This window comes from Harpia harpyja, chromosome 5, assembly GCF_026419915.1.
Source record: "Harpia harpyja isolate bHarHar1 chromosome 5, bHarHar1 primary haplotype, whole genome shotgun sequence".
In the NCBI taxonomy this organism is placed as follows: domain Eukaryota; kingdom Metazoa; phylum Chordata; class Aves; order Accipitriformes; family Accipitridae; genus Harpia; species Harpia harpyja.
Genome location: NC_068944.1, coordinates 22,715,465 through 22,730,909, shown reverse-complemented (window position 1 = coordinate 22,730,909; position 15,445 = coordinate 22,715,465). Strand labels below are relative to the sequence as shown.

General features: G+C 36.5%; 1 protein-coding gene across 4 annotated transcripts in view; it reads right to left on the bottom strand.

Annotated features, from left to right (window-relative positions):
* Positions 1 to 15,445, bottom strand: part of DLGAP1 (DLG associated protein 1) — a 429,128-nt gene that overhangs the window by 330,149 nt on the left and 83,534 nt on the right. For 2 of the 4 annotated variants that reach the window (XM_052788099.1, XM_052788100.1), the window contains exon 2: positions 13,087 to 13,228. The exons of the other annotated variants lie outside the window; for them this stretch is intronic. The gene's annotated coding sequence lies outside the window, so the exon portion shown is untranslated. The remainder of the gene's footprint in view (positions 1 to 13,086; positions 13,229 to 15,445) is intronic. 4 annotated transcript variants of the gene reach the window in all.

Below are 15,445 nucleotides of genomic sequence, written 5' to 3'. Positions count from 1 at the left end.
TTTATTTCCTTTTCTTTGTGAAAACCTGCTCAAATTTTATTCTTTTATGTAGATAAATTACACTAACAAAAGGCATCCTATATTTTTATTTCATCTTCCCATAAGACCTGATTAAAAGCAATAGTATAAAGTATGCAAATGACACATTGCAAGAGAAGATACATGTACTGTGGGGGCATGCTGCGGGGTTCTGTGATATTCATGTTTCTGCATAACTTGATTTATCCATTTAGCAGATAAAAAGGAACTGTTAATACTCAGGAGACACTTGCTCAGGAAGCTAGAGTGGCCTAGGTTGTTCTGGTTCATTAATGGAGAAAGTAGCATACAACTCCTCCGCTTACATAGCAGCCTACAGACAGTGCCTTCTTGGGACCGCTGAGGCTGCTCTATGCCACTCTAGCAGCAAAACCCCCTTGAATTCAATTATCCAATAATTAGGAATTACTCTGGCCAGGGCAAAGAAAACCCAGCACAAAACAGGGACAATGAAACAGCCCCTGTTCTCTTCCCTCCTGTGCTCCTGGGGCTGAAGAATAATTTCTGGGAACTTGTATATTGTGCCAAATGACCACGTACCCACAGGCAGAGCACAGAAAAACCCTTGTGCTCCTCTAAGCTGTCGCATGGGATTTGGCTGATGTCTCGCAACTTAGAGTCACAGAATCACTAAATTGGTTCATATTTGTCATCACGCTGTCTACTCAAAATGTTAATGGTTAAAAAAAAAAGGCTGATCTGGAAGATTCTTCTTACATAACACTCTTCTAATTTCCATACAAGCTCACAATCTCCACCTGTCAGAAAGATGCCCATGAATCAGCATGAAGATTTCAATAGCAGAGAAGCATACAGTTTTGCACAAACATTAAGGCAGGTGTTGTGTACCTTTGATACATAAACAGATTTGGCGGGAAAGAAATACAGAGTATTTGGTCCTAAAGACTTTCTATTTCTCCAAATTACCCTATTTACATGGGAAGACTTTATCATATGTTTAATTTAGACAAAGCTTATTTAGAAACTGCCAGCTTTACAGGAAGTTTGGCAGAACTGTACAACTAAAAAAGTACTTATGATTTGGGGCTTTAAACTGCTCTTCTACAGACTCAGTTATACAAGAAATATGAAATTATTTCTGGCCAATGTAGACAATGACTTCATTGCAGCAGTCGTCTTCTCTTTAATGACAAATTGCCCAAATTTCACATTTCATATGGCTATTTTGCACCCTGTTATTCCTGAAAGTAGAAAAGGAAATCAGTTGTCACTCAAGCCTATCACTGTTCACTGTTAAGAACAGGCTGAGTGCATGATATGCATCTGCATAAGATCAGAAAAAGACCCTAATTTTGTTAGACATGATACATAAGAACTTCCCAGAATAATCCTGTCGGATTGATTTATGCTGTCATGATCAATCTGGGCATTTTATACTTTCCCCATTTTTCTTTTGGCACTTTTTCTTCTGTGAGATTAATTTATTTAGCATTGCTAATTTCTAGTGAATATTACATTAAAATATGCTTAAAGCTAGGAAAATGTGTAGAAATAATCTGAGATTAACTGCAACAGATGCTCAAATGCAATTCAGTTTTCTAGAACTGTGCAATCTGACAAAGCAGGAAGGCATTCTAATGTATAGAGGAGGAGTTACAAGTATGCACATTATAAAGAAAGATCTGAGGTGCCCTAATCATGATTAATATTAATTCCAAAACTCAGCTTCAGACTCTTAAGATGGAATACTAGTGGCATGCAGGAATAAATCTGAAGAAGACTCCCAAAAATACAGAGGTAGTACAGGTAGTCTAGATTTTCATTTTACATATGTTCTTTGTATCTCGTTATTTATGCTCACTGCTTTCCTAATGCATTACTTGCTCAAAGACAATGCTACAGGCAGTGAAACAGGCCGCAGTGGAAACACTTACTACACAGTCCCTATTTTCTTGGGCATGCCAGGTTGCAACTGAAATGTTCAGCACTGGTTCAGTGAATAAGACCACTGAAAAGGGAGTTAATGTCAAAACAGAACTGCAAATTTTGGTATGCTAAATCTAGCAACCTCACTTGTGGATAATGCAGACATGAATTAAGCCACAAAACAGTCAAAAATAGTTTAAAAGGTTTTGTCAAGTAAGAACATGCTATAGATCTCAGGTGATGTTGTGTTAAAAATAGAGTTAACAACAAAGATGAAATAAAAAATATCCTACTTCTTTTAGCAGAATGTAGAAAACAACAGAGGAACGTAAAGGCAATAGTAAATGTTTACTATGCAATTAATTTCACAGATGAAACAAATTTCTCACTGGCTATCAGCAAAATCACATTGCAAATACTTACTAAAAGTACACTAATTTTCCTTTTTTTGTTTCTTCTCATATCCACAGGAGAACTTACAGCTGCCAACCTGAGGACAAGCAGACAAGTCTCATGTGAACACAGAGAACTTCAAATCTTTTGGGGCTCAGTTTTATCAGACATTAACACCAAAAAGAAGCATATTTCGTGTTCATGTTTTGATCCATGAGTCCAGATTTTCATCATCCTCACCTGTCCAGACTTACACTGCCTCTCTTTTTTACTTAACTGTAGTCACACTTGGAATTACACAGCTACAGCTAAGACTATCAAAATTTCTAATATAAATCACTGCACCACAAATGACATGGTTAGATGAAAAGACATAAGTTACAGCAGAAAAGAAAATGCTTGTTTCTGACATTTACCCTTTAAACATAAAGGTGGTTGAAGAAAAGTCAACCCATACTTAAAGAATTTCTTAGATTACAGATTATTTTAGTGCAGTTAAGATTTTTTTTTTCCTTTTCCACAATGTTAATATTACCAAAAAATCCAAATAAATCTTGAAGTAATGAAAAAACACATTGGTTTCTTAAGTTTTTCTTTTTATTAAGGGAAAAAACACAGTTAATCAAAGTAATTTACAATGTGTAAATTTAAACACATTATACTTAAAATTTATTTAAATATGCGCTAATAGGTCAGTCAAAGTGCTTTTGTTGGAATCAGACCCTAAGCAATACCACTGCAGAATCCAGTGGAGTAGAAAATCGCTTAGTTTAAATTATTAAAATGAAGAAATTTATATGTCGAATAATAATTCATTGGAAATTATACATGTGCACTATATATTATGCATTTTGAATTTAACTAATGTTTTCATGAACTACCAGAAAGTGTGATTCATAAAATACAGTTTTCAACTACCTCATAGACACCAATAACAAAGCATTCAGCCTGAACTTTGCGTAGTTCAAGGCACCCACAGCATATTAGTTCATGGCCAAAATATTATCTGCTGATGTGAAAAGATGGTAATAGCCACTTTTGATGTTCATATTTCCTCTGAAGAGTAAAATATCTAGTCATCAAAAAAAAAGAAAATTATTTTCCGTCATCATGCATTACATAGAGGACGGAGTTATTTATAAGGATTAAAATTCATATTCTTATATGGCATGAAGAACACCTTTCTTCCTCATGTGATTTTCATAATTCTGTTGCATTCCAGGGAACTGTCCTCTTTCCTCCCCCAAACTCCCTTCCCACCTTACTGTTGCAAAGCCACATAGAGATGCTGAAAACCAGGAGAAGCAAAGAATCCCAAGAATGAGCAAACGATCAACAACTGTGCTTGATACCAAAAGCTTACTCAGAAAAAAAGTTAAGGGATAAACTGGTCACAGTTTACGGTGCCACAGAACAATAGAAATTTAGTAATAGGAGTCATTAGCAGCCAATATCAGACAAATTCAGCTTTCAAATAAAAGGAAGATGTTTTTAATAGTAGGGACAATTTTCCAAGTATTGTCCATAGATGTTCTGTTCATGAGTGTGTTAAAAATCTAGGATGTAAACATTTAAAGATGACATGCTCATCTAAACTCAAGACCTCAGCTACTGTAAAGTATCCAGGTCAGCCCTCCAATATTACTCAGCTTTTTTATTGTAAACTGTCCAAATATTTTAAAACTTATTTCAAATTGTAAGAATTTTATTAGGTTATATTACAGTATCAGAATTTTTAATAATACACCACAAGTGTAAATTGACTGGAAATTGTTCACAGCTCTGAGTCATCTTCATTTCTGAAATATATGTAATGTCTCATAAAATACATAAAACTACTGCATCCAATTAAGTAAATACTAGAGATGGACTTAAAAGCGAAACAAAGGTTTCTCAACAAAATTTAGGTACTTATTGAACTGAGAATAGAACCAATCAGAATGTTTCAATGACTTGGTATTTAACTGGAAAATAATTTTTCTTTGAGTGACATATTTTGGGTGGAAGTATGAATTTCAATGTATTTCAAAGAACAAAGGCAAATCTGATTTCCTTTTAGCCTACCTGTCCACAAGAGTTCCTGTGTGACTGGTAGAAATGAAACTACCAAATTCCAGTTTGCCTTCCAGCCTTCCATTTCTTAGTATGGTTAGGTATGCCTTTCTCCCAGAAACCTTCAGTGTGTTTCAAAAAAGTTGGAGCTCTATTCCCAAAGTACACTCAAGGTTCAAATTTATTTCGCTGCCTATGAAGAGAGCTTATACAATTAATGCAGCTCTGATGACACTCATTTGTTAAATAAGGTAAAGCTTCCACCAGAGGTCAGTCTCAGAAGAGAGGTTGTTTGGAATAAATCAATAAAAAGGGAGAAAAAGTCTACTTAAGTACTACTGAACATAAGTCAGAGCTGTTAATTTCTTTTCAATTACTGTTAGCTCATTATATTCCCTTCAGTTTCAATACTCAAATACCTAGATACATTATGTTTTATTAATATAGGTGACTGAGGAAGCTGGGGTGACTTCATTTAGGAATTACAGAAAAGGTGCTGAATACAAGAACAGTAAGTGTGTAAAACAAACTCTGGATAGTTTATTAAATACCTTTAACAGAGACAATCCCATAGTAACATTAGATTTTTATTTTTTTAACTTACTAACTATACATTATGACCTGTATATGTGCACTGTTTAATTCTGCCTCAGATATGAGCTTTACATATTCTCCTGTGATGTTAGTAGCTACCAGAGTTCATCTTAACTTTATTGTGACTGTTTTGTAAAATAGAATTCATACCTGAAACAAATAGCCAGCAGTCTATGCACCTATAAAAATGTAACTTCCAGAGAGTGACTTATGTTGAGCATATTAGTTGCAAATGCTAAAATAAAATACATTGGAGTGATAATTTTGATCATAATATGAGGAAAAAAAGGACATAAATCATTATTCTTTTCTCACTCTTTCTGAAATCTGGTTGACTTTCAGGACTAGCTTCCAACGCAGAACAACTCATTTGAGAGAAAAGCAGCTCCTCTGTTTTAGCAAAAATAATCTTCCCCACTTGAAAAAACAGTAAGTTGTAGCTAATACAAAAAAAACCCCAAACCCTAGAGAAAGAAAAAAAAGTTTCCTTCTAATTGTCATCATTCACAATCAACTTTGTGAGAGACAGTATATATACTGAACATGAAAAAAGGGGAAGGAAAGACACACCTCTATTTCATCTCTACCGTATTTTTTGTCAGGAGTAGAATGCTGATATCCAGAAACATGGTGTTTCTACCATTGCAGACTGCTTTTCTGGAAGTACCACCCAAACAAGCTTACCCTATAGAATGACAATCCTAATCAGACTTAAATCCTAACTGCTGTTATTCTGAGATGCCTTAGAGAAGTCAATTCTGTAGCATATTTGCACGGTAAGGAAAAAAAAAAAAGAGTAAAACACTATCTATTGACCACTACCCTCTTTAATAAGCCACACACTGCGGTCCTTTGGACTGAAGTCTGCTAAGCTCAAAAAAAAGCACATTGTAGGAAAAAACATCTCTATAAATTCCCACTCATGTACTGCAAAATTGGCTATCAAACCCCTTATTTTAGAATATAAAGAAGGATGAGTTTCTTTCACTTTTTAGTGGTTAACCATTGCGCTAAAACTGCCTAGAAAAGAGATATTCCATTTGCAATGGATATAGTTAATGAAAGAGATAATATTCCATCAGCATGGTAAAATCACTAAATAATTTAATTCAAGCTTTCTAAATCCCATTAGCATATTGTAACTTTCAACTATACCAACCTTACTTGATATCAACACATTTATTGCATAATGCCCTGAAATCCCTTGTACCTCTCGCTCATACACTCCCATGTATATTGTATCCTTCCATGATTCTTTTGGCGATGTGGTATTTTTTGTAGTCTAAATGTTACTTCAAGATTAAAACTACAAATCACTAGAATTTTAACATTCCAATACTTCAGTTACTTTTTGTAATTTTCTTGTTATGCTCTGATCACTGATTCAAAGGTAGTATTAATTCCAGAGCTGATCTATCACGTTAAAAATGTAATTTTTTCACATGCAGCAAGAATAAATCTCATCACTATCTTTCAATATATCACCACTCCTAAAGACAAAATGATTTACCGACTTTGCTGACCTATTTTTCTTCTAAAAATTTAGAACCATCAGAAATATTTAATGACTTGATTTAAAGTGCTGAAATGGAAGCATGCCAAAAGCATATTAAAAAGCTGGTTTTTTCCCCAAGAATTAACACCTGTCAAATTAATAGGTTTTGAAATGGAAGACCTCATGTCCATTTCAACTTGCAAGTTTGCAAGTAAACACTGTAAAAGGAATGTGTCTTATTTCTAAAGAAGCATGAAAGCACCACGTCCTTTTCTGACTGTAAGATTTGCCTGCAGTGAGACTTCACTACGGAACCTCCATATTCTTTTTACTTCAAAAGCTAATCACGTATGAGAATTAACCCCTCTCCTTTGGAAACCTCTGGCCATAATTTAGAGAGATGCAAAAGATAATTCTGATATTGATTTAACTATTACAGAACTAAAAAAAAAAGCTTACTAGCTCTGCCATACCATTTCCAACCAAGAGGCCAAACACTAACAGCCACACTTTCCCAGGTATGTCATATGAAAATAGCTCTGTCCTGCAGTTAAGATACGCAACACACCTTCAGCCTCAGCACAATGGCGCAAATCATGATGGAACAAATCACAATCCATATATTACATCTAAGATACTTTGCCTGATAAAACTAGATGCAAGTGCTAACAAAATTATTATTTATTTACAATCATCAAAATTTTTTAATAGGAATTCAAAATACACATTAAAATACCACTCTCATTAGGATGGTATCTTCTCTAGGCAGCATAGTCACAGCTGACCAGTGTTAGCCTACCCTTGGGAAAAAAAAACCACAAAAAATACCCCCCCCCAAACTACTGCCAATTTCTTTTTAAATGTACAAATCTCTACTTTAGGTTATTTTCTATGAAGATAGGCCATATAGGATTAAAAGGTAATGTGTTTGTAAATATCTGAGAAATGTCAGCAATGTTTCTATCTGAAACACGATTATAATACAGTTCTCTATTTATGTACTGTTTTGCGTACTTTTGAAACTTCCTTTCTTTTTGCTCACAAGTCAAGGAAATTGAGGTTTTCTACTTTCCTTTTCATTTTTACCAGCCATTTTATAATAGTGGTAAAGGCAAAAAGTAATTCAGTATCTTTTTGTGTAATGCAGCTCTCATCCTATGCAAATGTGTCATAATTCAAAATTAAGTAATTATTTTTGCATAGGCAAAGCTAGCAGTATATGCCAGGTTATCTGTAATACGTATCTTGTGATTAAAGAAATAAAGTATGGCTTTAATTAGGGAGGTAAGAAAAGCTATTTCAATGTTTCCTTAAATATATAAGGAAGTTTTTGCTCCACTGAGATGGGGAGGGAAGAGAAAAAATATTCTAGAATTACTGGAAATTTCTTTTTCCTGGGCTTTCCTAATTTCGGGGAAATGCTGGATTTCTAGTTGCAAGTCAAACTGTTACATTTTCTTTCTCCTTTCTGTATGTTTGCCTTGTTTCACTTATAAGGCAGTAGGATTTAATTTTTACAAAAATATTCCCACCTTTTCACAGAAAAAAGGCATAATATTAAACAAACAAACAAACAAAAAACCCCACCCCACCCTAAATCCTTCTGCTGTTTTCTTTTTCTGTGCCTTCACAATTTTTTAATGCTGATTGTAACAGCAAGATTTCACAAACCATTTTAATTCCCAAACTTAATTTTATATTGTACTACAACAGGGTTAATTCAATTAATTCTGTGGCCACATTTGTTCCCTCCAAAAAAAGAAAATTACTGTCTTCATACCTTCAGTTAGGGAGAAATAGTTCTTTGTCTAACTGGGCTCAAACAGAGAAGCTACTGGTTTCACTTCTTGAAATAAAATATCTTAAGATTATAGGAAAATTCAGGTAGGAGGGGACATCAGGCAGTTCCTAGTCCAAGCTCCCGCTCCAAGCAGGGTCAGCTGTGAGATCGGACTTGGTTGCTCAGGGCTTTGTCCAGTCGGGTCTTGAACACTTGAGAGAATGGAGCCAGTGCAGTATCTCTGGGCAACCCAGTGCAGTGCCTGGCTGTCCTCAGAGTGGAAACATTTCTCCTTATACCCAGTCCAGACCTCTGGTTTCAACTTCTGCCCATTAACCTGAGCTCCTGCCTCTGCACCTCAGTTTGCCAGCAAGTTTGCACTGGCAGCTGTTTCAGCTGCTTCAAGCCAAATTTTCATGGGCCTGCCCTTGAAAGCTTCCCTTCGCTATAATATAGTAATGTCATACTCCTACAAGGGACCACAGTAAGCAAACCATACAAAACCTGGATGACTATCCTTACTCTTTCTAATTCTCTGCATGATTCCCATGTCAGTGAGGCTGTTTGCAGAAAATACAATAAAGACACATTTACATGTGATGGAGTTCAGTTTCAGATTAACACACCCAACATCTGTTGTCTACATGCAAGAAATGTGCTTGAGTTTGCTGTTACCTAGACACCTAAGGCCCAATTCAGCTGACCTCAGAGACACCCTAGAATATTCCTTCCTGGCTCCAGCTATTGTTTCAGGAGGCTGCAGGTCTCCCACAGGTCCTGTGTCATATTTATCAATTCCACATAGATGTCTCATGTACACTGCCACATTTCAAATGGTACTAGTGGCATACACAGGTGACAGTGACTTGAACCTAAAGAAGCCGCTTATTTGAATCATTCTTTTGGCCCAACTACCAAGAAGACATATAGTCCATTGATTATATATTAGAATTTAGACACCTAGCAAGCATTTAGACACCTACATATGCTTGCATTAAAGTGTCCTCACCATAAACTGAAAACCAGTCACAGCCTAAAATCATGGCAGATGACTGCAGATAATTACAGCTCATGAAATCAAATGTCAGTGCTTTGTGGTATGGGTGAGGATGATGCTTCAAATGGTATTACCATATATTGGGAAGCAGCTTCCTTCACATTTTGTCTCAGGCCTTCAATCAAATGCACATTTAAGACAAAGTTCCATGTGAGAAAGCAACAATATTCTTTACTCCTTTCTCTTCCTTGACCACTACATCTCAGGAAAGACTACCATTCAAAGAGCAACAACTAATGAAGTCCAAACTTGGTCTGCAAGGTGGAGGAGATGGGAGGTAGAAATCAAATCCCACCTAACCTCTAATTCCTGCTTTCTGTGAATCTAATAATGATACGTTGCTCAGTAAAATGCCAACAGTAACATACAGAACTACCATGTACCTTTTGGGAGACAGAAGATAAACTGACCTCTCAAATCTTCATGACTTTCATACTTCAGGGAATACTAAAAGGGTCTTCCAGAACTCCTTCTCTTAGCTCAAGAGTAGCAGAGATTTCCATCTGCTGTTGAGACTGTTGCTTTGAATTACAGTGGCAGACCCTGCCCTTAAAAAAACTCCAGCTAATTCCGATATCTTCTTTTAATACTCCTCTTCTTCTTTCTAGTAAAACTTTCATGTGGATTGAAAAAGTGCACTAAAAACATTGAAATCTACTCTACAGATGTGGAAGAACCATGAACAAGGAGTGAACATTTAAAGATTTTAAGTAAATATGCTAATGTAGTCAAAAGCAGACAATATTCCTGAGACACAGGCTTTTCTATCTGCTGGGTTTTTTTCTATCCACTCCAAATTTCAAGCTCTTGATTTGTACTTCTCATGCTGTTCTCAACTTAGGCTGTTCTTCTCAGCTGGGTAACCTTTATATCTGTCCTGGTTTCAGCTGGGATAGAGTTAACTGTCTTCCTAGTAGCTGGTACAGTGCTATGTTTTGAGTTCAGAGCGAAGAATGTTGATAACACTGATATTTTCAGTTGTTGCTCAGTAGTGTTTAGAGTAATGTCAAGGATTTTTCAGCTTCTCATGCCCAGCCAGCGAGAAAGCTGGAGGGGCACAAGAAGTTGGCACAGGACACAGCCAGGGCACCTGACCCAAACTGGCCAACGGTGTATTCCATACCATGTGACGTCCCATCCAGTATAGGAACGGGGAAGTGGGGGGCAGGGATTGGCCGCTCGGGGACTGGCTGGGTGTCGGTTGGCAGGTGGTGAGCAATTGCACTGCGCATCATTTGTACATTCCAATCCTTTCATTATTGCTGTTGTCATTTTATTAGTGTTATCATTATCATTATTAGTTTCTTCTTTTCTGTTCTATTAAACCGTTCTTATCTCAACCCACGGGTTTTGCTTCTTTTCCCGATTTTCTCCCCCATCCCACTGGGTGGGGGGGGAGTGAGTGAGCGGCTGCGTGGTGTTTAGTTGCTGGCTGGGGTTAAACCACGACAATATCCCAGACAGGCACCTAATTCTGCCCTATACTGTCAACCTTATTTTTCCTGGCTTCTTTGTGAGCTCAAATGATGCAAATCACAAACATCCAAACTACACAGAGGTGCAAGCCGAGGTTGAGGCATTGCTTTGATAGTGCTATAGGTAAAACTGAATGACTTGTGAAAATATTCAGCAGATGCCTTGATTAAATTCCTTTAAATGAATGTTCATGAATTATTCACTTGACTAAAAGCCCAACGATTCATTTGAACAGTATCACAAAATGATTTGGAGTAAACTATTTTATTATATTATTCTAACTACCTCTGGCTATAAGTACTCTGAAGCCACCTGGATGAATTCCTAGATGCCCTCCTAGTTTATCCTAAATGTTTCTCTGTGAAAAATTTTGTTTTGTTCATTTGTCCTATATCTAGGCCAATGCAATTACTAAAAGGTAATACTACATTATGTTTCTGATAATTGCAGGCTCTTGTAGATCTACAAGAAGGCTATTGCTGGAGAGCAAACCCATCATCTTCCTATGACAAATGCAGTTTGGGACAAATGCAGTATTGTGTAGGGAATACAATGAGCAACACTGTGGGATCCCTTTATTTGAGGAAGTCTTCATTTCATAAATGCATAAAGCCATTTTCCTTTCTGATACTTTGCAAATGCATGTTTATGACAAACTGTCACTTGTATTCAGATATAGAACCTAGAAACTACAGTGATGGTTCCTTGGAAATGCTTAAAATAGGTAAGATGGATTGAGTGATTGCATATTCCTTTGAGTTATTATGAAAGCACCAGATCTAAATCATGCTGTGAAAAAAGTGGAGTTAGAAGTTATGTAACTTCAAGTTGCTATAAACTGCTCCTTGTTGAAAGCTATATAAAACATTTTCAAATCTGTCATGTTCCACCTCTTCTGCTTAAAAAAAACCAAAACCAACAAAAACTAAGTGAAAATATCCAAGAAAAATATGAATCAGGCTTATGTTGTTAAGTTGGAGCAAAAGCTATGCCACCAGGAAGACCGGATACTCTTTCGCAATTAAATATAAGAACTTGGTCCATTTTTATGTCCAGAATGTATTTATTACAGTAAGACACATTTTATTAGGTAAGCTAAACCAATGTAGCTAATTCAGCAACAAAACCAGCTCAGACATACTTCTTTTCTCATGGACACACTATCACTGTTACTTTAATTGAAGTTCATTTCTTGAACACAGATTATCTTTACCTTCTTTCTGCTGCTGATATTCCCACGTGCCCTCAGAACAACCTATCTGACAAAGCAGCCAGGAAAACACATTTTCTACTTCTTCTCCCACAGCAGCACGCAAGATGACTGCACAGCCACAGCATCCCAGAGAATATGCTCTACGTCTGATCTGACTTCCCATCTTTGCAACAAAACAGTCTCAAATCTTGGACTAGTTTGATCTACCACAAAGCAGGAAGAATGGAGTATAAACAGTAACAGAGCATGAAGGAGCCAGAAACTGCTTTATTTGTAGTAATGGGAACTGAAGAAATTAGCACAGTAGACAGCAGAAGATAATAAAGAGGTTAAAGCTGTGGGGCAGCACCTGAAGTCTGCTCTTGCTAGTCACAAGATTAACCACCATAGCCACTAGGAACTTTAAAACCAGTGACAGTGAGATGAATGTCAGGTCCTTCTTTTCTATCCTGAAATATGTATTTAAATTTACGCACACATGCGCATGCGTGTGCACACACACATTTTACAACTGCTATTCTGATTTTTTTACTAGCAGTGAAATTTTAAAAGCCTTTTAACAGTTTCACTGGGACCAGAGAGTGAAACTACTACCCAATGAGGCTTTGAAAAACAACAGCCAGAGAAAGCACTCATCATTTTCAGGACAGAATATCCCTCTGCGAAAAAAACTTCTTGCTTACTAAACAGGTGCCTTCCTCATTAAAACACACAGGCTGGCAAAGCAAAATAACAAAGGGGTCATGGCAGAATTGCATTGGATATGTTGAAAGTGTGTATCACCCAGCACTGAGTACCACTCTATGATTATATCCTATTTTGTACTCTGAAAAACAACAGCTTCCTACAGGAACAAAGACAATTATAAGACAGCTACCATTTATCCCAGAAAAGCTCTTTGCTACTTAGAAAAATACTAGAAAGGAAAAACAACCCCTTGCTAGTAAAATTAGCTGAAATTAGCTCCCCTCATGGTCTGTTCTTTAAATTGGGAAAGAAGAAGGGATTTTTTTTGTTCAGCATGATTTATTTTTAGACTGGCAAAGAGACAATGGTAAACAGAACTGAAGCCCTGTGGGCACCTTCTGAGGTTAAATTACCTTTCATGCCATTTGCACAGAAGACTGTTCTCAAGCAGCTTGAGCAGATGGTCGGGACACCATTGTCCGTTTACTTGTATCCACAAAGATAAACGATGGCTCTTTGAAATCCTTAACAATATGACCCTTGTGATGCTTTAGGCTGCCAAGGAAAAAAAAAAAAAATACAACTAAATATAAAGTTAGCTGAAGAGGAGAAAAGAGTTTTGATTGATGAAATTTCATTTTAAACTACTAATATCCCCTCTTTAACAAATATATGTATCTGTAATCTGGAATTATTTTGCTAAAAGAAACTAATACATTCCAGAATACTTAGCAAAGTAGGAGACGCAGGTAAAAACAAATCATACACAGTAACTCTGACTGAAATAAGAATCTGCCATCTCTGCACAACTGCTTCTACTACTCATAGCATTTGCTGGAGTATGCTGCCAAATAACAACCAGTTCTACTTACTGGGCCACAGAGATAGTCAGAGATTTCCAGGACCAAGTCAGAGCAGACAAATGCCAGGGCATAGCGATCCACCCACCCAGCCAGTATTGGTAGAGGAGGTCAAGAAAGGGGAAGAAGCTAGATATGGTTTTTAGTTGTTTTAAGAACCTCCCAAACTTCTTTGAGAGCAGCCCTGGTCAAATATCCCCAATGTGAGCATTTTGCTAACAAGCAACTTGCTAAAAATGCACTTTTATTGAACGAAGTTACTAATAACAAAGATGAATTTAAAGGATTAGAGACAACATGCACAGCTGTGAAGAAAACCCTGAACTGTTAGGAACAATCTTTGGGATTTAAGTGTGAAGAGAGCGATATTAGTCTTGGGACTTGCAACTAATAATTGCATAACCCGTCACTCTTAAAAGCTCCTGAAAGAAAAGGAAAAGCAAGGTTGCTGAATATGGAAAGAATCACACAGAATCAGTGAAGGGGCCCAGATGCTGAGTTCAATACACACAGCAAAATAAGACAGAATTGGGTTTAGAAAATAACAGTGAAATTAGATAACTATGACTCACCAGCCACTCAATGCCCTAAACCCACCAGGTACTGCAAAGCGTTTAATTAGCTAAAGCTACGTATAAAGATGGATAGTTGTTTCTGCAATAACTGCTTGTTCAAAGAATGACACAACAAATACAATTCATATCCTCTATCTAATACCACAAACTCCACAGCAACAGCACATAAACAGTGGATACACCTCTCCCTCTCTCATTTCAATGATCAATTGACTTTTTTTATCTCTTTTTGCTGTGCTGTTGGCATATTCAACATGCCTTAGAACAAACGTACAATTTAGACATTTATGATTCTTGTCAGATTTTCAGAAATTATTAACACTCATTGGAGTAATGAAGGAAAGGAAAAGACAGGTTGAGATAAACATCAAGCAGTGGCATTCAGAAACTCCAAGTAATATGCTTTGATAATGGAGAAGTAATTATAGCTCATATAAGAGGAAATAAGTATGAAATAATGTAAACATTAATGGGACCTTAATAAAAAAAAATGTTAAAAAATTAGGAAAACAGAACAATTTCTGTTGATATGGGAATACGAGAGAAAGCCGAGATGGGAAGATTTTTCCTAATTCTCCTCTCTGCCTCAGAAAATGGGGGAACCCAAAAGTATGTTTGTTCTAAATATCAGTGTCTCGTGCTAGCTTTCATGCTAATGTCATTTCCATAAAAAGAAGATTCAAGGCCTTTCTTTCCCCAAGGGAGCACTCTCTCTGCTTCACTTCCCCCACCTTTTTCACAAAATAAAATGGAGGGCCACTGCCCCTCAGCTGTTTGTCTCCACTTAACATCCCCAGCTACATTTGCTTCTTTGCAAATACAGTATAATGAAAGTCATGAATATACTCATGAACATATTTAATGTGAACCAACTGTCTGAGAGAATAAGAAGTTGGACAATACGATCATCCATCTCTCAGCAAATCAACAGTATGTCTTCCAACATCAGTGGACTTCACTTAGAAGCATCTCCATTATTACAAATTGGACACTATTTTCTTCCTCATAAACAAACTGATAAATTGCAAAAAATGCACAATATCTTTATACGAAAAGAAGTGATGAAGTGGTCTGTGAGGAACATGATAAAAATGACCCTGACCTCAAAAATAAAATATTTTCACTGAAAACACCAAAGTATACATTTTGGTTGTCCAGTAAAAACAAAGGACCATTGAATAATACTAAGGCAGCTGCATTGTGATCAGATATCTGGTTTCAATGATACCAGTTATAAAGAACCTGACATTTTATAGGAAATATAGCAAACCAGGATTATTTACAAATGTGCTATTTGAAATGTGTTCTAAATAACTTCCATACTGAATGAATTGGAG